The sequence below is a fragment of the Oncorhynchus mykiss genome, unplaced genomic scaffold, assembly GCF_013265735.2.
Source record: "Oncorhynchus mykiss isolate Arlee unplaced genomic scaffold, USDA_OmykA_1.1 un_scaffold_60, whole genome shotgun sequence".
NCBI classification, from domain to species: Eukaryota; Metazoa; Chordata; class Actinopteri; order Salmoniformes; family Salmonidae; genus Oncorhynchus; species Oncorhynchus mykiss.
The window spans coordinates 2,248,474-2,253,473 of NW_023493657.1; positions in this window are offsets into that span (position 1 = coordinate 2,248,474).

The following is a 5,000-nucleotide window of genomic DNA, read 5'->3' on the forward strand; positions in this document are numbered from 1 at the left end:
AAAACACGGTTCTCTATGCGGTTAGCGGTGTTCCATCTATTCATGTCCGCTTATGGCGCACCCTACTACGGACCTTTAGCAATGGGGGCCGGCCCGAATTATTTATGGAAGGTCTGATGATGATTTTTTTTTTTTTTCACCATCTCTTTCTCTCTCTGCCGGGGCCGGCCAAGAGTGCTTTATGGACGGTTTAAAACATGACTATGGATGCAAATGCTCATTTTCCTCCGTGCACCTGGTGATTGAAAACGTGCATCTGGTAACCCAAAAATTATAAAAGGGTTTTAAATACTTTTACCCGTCATTCTATTGATATAGCCCGCTAGGGGAGTGCCCCACTACGGCCCTCTCTCTGTCAGGGCCGTCCTTGGGTGCTTTTTACACACTTTAAGAAATCACGATGGATGCAGATTGCTATTAATCCTCCGTGCAACTGGTGATTGAAAACGTGCATCTGGTAACCCAAAATTTCAAATATGGTTCAAAATGAATTTAAAGGCACCCCTCTCATTGTTGCCCGCTATGGGAGCACCCCACTAAGGCCCTGTCTCGGTCGGGCCCGTCCTGAGTGCTTTATAGACACTTTAAGAAATCGCGATGGATGCAGATTGCTATTAATCCTCCGTGCAACTGGTGATTGAAAATGTGCAACTGGTGATTGAAAACGTGCACCTGGTCACCCAAAACACGGTTCTCTATGCGGTTAGCGGTGTTCCATCTATTCATGTCCGCTTATGGCGCACCCTACTACGGACCTTTAGCAATGGGGGCCGGCCCGAATTATTTATGGAAGGTCTGATGATGATTTTTTTTTTTTTTCACCATCTCTTTCTCTCTCTGCCGGGGCCGGCCAAGAGTGCTTTATGGACGGTTTAAAACATGACTATGGATGCAAATGCTCATTTTCCTCCGTGCACCTGGTGATTGAAAACGTGCATCTGGTAACCCAAAAATTATAAAAGGGTTTTAAATACTTTTACCCGTCATTCTATTGATATAGCCCGCTAGGGGAGTGCCCCACTACGGCCCTCTCTCTGTCAGGGCCGTCCTTGGGTGCTTTTTACACACTTTAAGAAATCACGATGGATGCAGATTGCTATTAATCCTCCGTGCAACTGGTGATTGAAAACGTGCATCTGGTAACCCAAAATTTCAAATATGGTTCAAAATGAATTTAAAGGCACCCCTCTCATTGTTGCCCGCTATGGGAGCACCCCACTAAGGCCCTGTCTCGGTCGGGCCCGTCCTGAGTGCTTTATAGACACTTTAAGAAATCGCGATGGATGCAGATTGCTATTAATCCTCCGTGCAACTGGTGATTGAAAATGTGCAACTGGTGATTGAAAACGTGCACCTGGTCACCCAAAACACGGTTCTCTATGCGGTTAGCGGTGTTCCATCTATTCATGTCCGCTTATGGCGCACCCTACTACGGACCTTTAGCAATGGGGGCCGGCCCGAATTATTTATGGAAGGTCTGATGATGATTTTTTTTTTTTTTTCACCATCTCTTTCTCTCTCTGCCGGGGCCGGCCAAGAGTGCTTTATGGACGGTTTAAAACATGACTATGGATGCAAATGCTCATTTTCCTCCGTGCACCTGGTGATTGAAAACGTGCATCTGGTAACCCAAAAATTATAAAAGGGTTTTAAATACTTTTACCCGTCATTCTATTGATATAGCCCGCTAGGGGAGTGCCCCACTACGGCCCTCTCTCTGTCAGGGCCGTCCTTGGGTGCTTTTTACACACTTTAAGAAATCACGATGGATGCAGATTGCTATTAATCCTCCGTGCAACTGGTGATTGAAAACGTGCATCTGGTAACCCAAAATTTCAAATATGGTTCAAAATGAATTTAAAGGCACCCCTCTCATTGTTGCCCGCTATGGGAGCACCCCACTAAGGCCCTGTCTCGGTCGGGCCCGTCCTGAGTGCTTTATAGACACTTTAAGAAATCGCGATGGATGCAGATTGCTATTAATCCTCCGTGCAACTGGTGATTGAAAATGTGCAACTGGTGATTGAAAACGTGCACCTGGTCACCCAAAACACGGTTCTCTATGCGGTTAGCGGTGTTCCATCTATTCATGTCCGCTTATGGCGCACCCTACTACGGACCTTTAGCAATGGGGGCCGGCCCGAATTATTTATGGAAGGTCTGATGATGATTTTTTTTTTTTTTCACCATCTCTTTCTCTCTCTGCCGGGGCCGGCCAAGAGTGCTTTATGGACGGTTTAAAACATGACTATGGATGCAAATGCTCATTTTCCTCCGTGCACCTGGTGATTGAAAACGTGCATCTGGTAACCCAAAAATTATAAAAGGGTTTTAAATACTTTTACCCGTCATTCTATTGATATAGCCCGCTAGGGGAGTGCCCCACTACGGCCCTCTCTCTGTCAGGGCCGTCCTTGGGTGCTTTTTACACACTTTAAGAAATCACGATGGATGCAGATTGCTATTAATCCTCCGTGCAACTGGTGATTGAAAACGTGCATCTGGTAACCCAAAATTTCAAATATGGTTCAAAATGAATTTAAAGGCACCCCTCTCATTGTTGCCCGCTATGGGAGCACCCCACTAAGGCCCTGTCTCGGTCGGGCCCGTCCTGAGTGCTTTATAGACACTTTAAGAAATCGCGATGGATGCAGATTGCTATTAATCCTCCGTGCAACTGGTGATTGAAAATGTGCAACTGGTGATTGAAAACGTGCACCTGGTCACCCAAAACACGGTTCTCTATGCGGTTAGCGGTGTTCCATCTATTCATGTCCGCTTATGGCGCACCCTACTACGGACCTTTAGCAATGGGGGCCGGCCCGAATTATTTATGGAAGGTCTGATGATGATTTTTTTTTTTTTTTCACCATCTCTTTCTCTCTCTGCCGGGGCCGGCCAAGAGTGCTTTATGGACGGTTTAAAACATGACTATGGATGCAAATGCTCATTTTCCTCCGTGCACCTGGTGATTGAAAACGTGCATCTGGTAACCCAAAAATTATAAAAGGGTTTTAAATACTTTTACCCGTCATTCTATTGATATAGCCCGCTAGGGGAGTGCCCCACTACGGCCCTCTCTCTGTCAGGGCCGTCCTTGGGTGCTTTTTACACACTTTAAGAAATCACGATGGATGCAGATTGCTATTAATCCTCCGTGCAACTGGTGATTGAAAACGTGCATCTGGTAACCCAAAATTTCAAATATGGTTCAAAATGAATTTAAAGGCACCCCTCTCATTGTTGCCCGCTATGGGAGCACCCCACTAAGGCCCTGTCTCGGTCGGGCCCGTCCTGAGTGCTTTATAGACACTTTAAGAAATCGCGATGGATGCAGATTGCTATTAATCCTCCGTGCAACTGGTGATTGAAAATGTGCAACTGGTGATTGAAAACGTGCACCTGGTCACCCAAAACACGGTTCTCTATGCGGTTAGCGGTGTTCCATCTATTCATGTCCGCTTATGGCGCACCCTACTACGGACCTTTAGCAATGGGGGCCGGCCCGAATTATTTATGGAAGGTCTGATGATGATTTTTTTTTTTTTTCACCATCTCTTTCTCTCTCTGCCGGGGCCGGCCAAGAGTGCTTTATGGACGGTTTAAAACATGACTATGGATGCAAATGCTCATTTTCCTCCGTGCACCTGGTGATTGAAAACGTGCATCTGGTAACCCAAAAATTATAAAAGGGTTTTAAATACTTTTACCCGTCATTCTATTGATATAGCCCGCTAGGGGAGTGCCCCACTACGGCCCTCTCTCTGTCAGGGCCGTCCTTGGGTGCTTTTTACACACTTTAAGAAATCACGATGGATGCAGATTGCTATTAATCCTCCGTGCAACTGGTGATTGAAAACGTGCATCTGGTAACCCAAAAATTATAAAACGGTTTTAAATACTTTTACCGGTCATTCTATTGATATAGCCCGCTATGGGAGCACCCCACTAAGGCCCTGTCTCGGTCGGGGCCGTCCTTCAGTGCTTTATATACAGTTTCATATATTACGATGGATGCAGATTGTGATTGTTTTCCAAAAGACCCGTGTGCATCTGGTAACCCAAAAATTATAAAACTGTTTTAAATCATTTTACCGGTCATTCTATTGATATAGCCCGCTAGGGGAGTACCCTACTACGGCCCTCTCTCGGTCAGGCCCGTCCTTAGGTGCTTTATATACAGTTTAAGATATTACGATGGATGCAGATTGTGATTGTTTTCCAAAAGACCCGTGTGCATCTGGTAACCCAAAAATTAAAATATGGTTCAAAACCCGGGTAACACCACTCTATTTACGGACATGACAGTAGAGCTTACCCCCTGGAGCTATTGACCTCCAGGCTTGTAGGCCCTTACTCACCACCCGGGTATCACCCCTCTATTTCGGGGATGATACCAGCAGGGGACCCCCCCCACCTCCACAACCTCGCATACCAGGTGAACCAGGGCACCCACACTTAAGCACCCCTCCTCGGACATTAAAGCAGATAACCGCGCTGTTATGAACCGCGTGCACCTGGTCACCCAAATGGAACTTGTGCACCTGGTCACCCAAAAGGACCGGCGTGCACCTGGTCACCCAAAGGCCGGCGTGCACCTGGTCACCCAAAAGGACCATGTGCACCTGGTCACCCAAAGGCCGGCGTGCACCTGGTCACCCAAAAGGACCGTGTGCACCTGGTCACCCAAAGGCCGGCGTGCACCTGGTCACCCAAAGGACCATGTGCACCTGGTCACCCAAAAGGACCATGTGCACCTGGTCACCCAAAGGCCGGCGTGCACCTGGTCACCCAAAAGGACCATGTGCACCTGGTCACCCAAAGGCCGGCGTGCACCTGGTCACCCAAAGGACCATGTGCACCTGGTCACCCAAAAGGACCATGTGCACCTGGTCACCCAAAGGCCGGCGTGCACCTGGTCACCCAAAGGACCATGTGCACCTGGTCACCCAAAGGCCGGCGTGCACCTGGTCACCCAAAGGACCATGTGCACCTGGTCA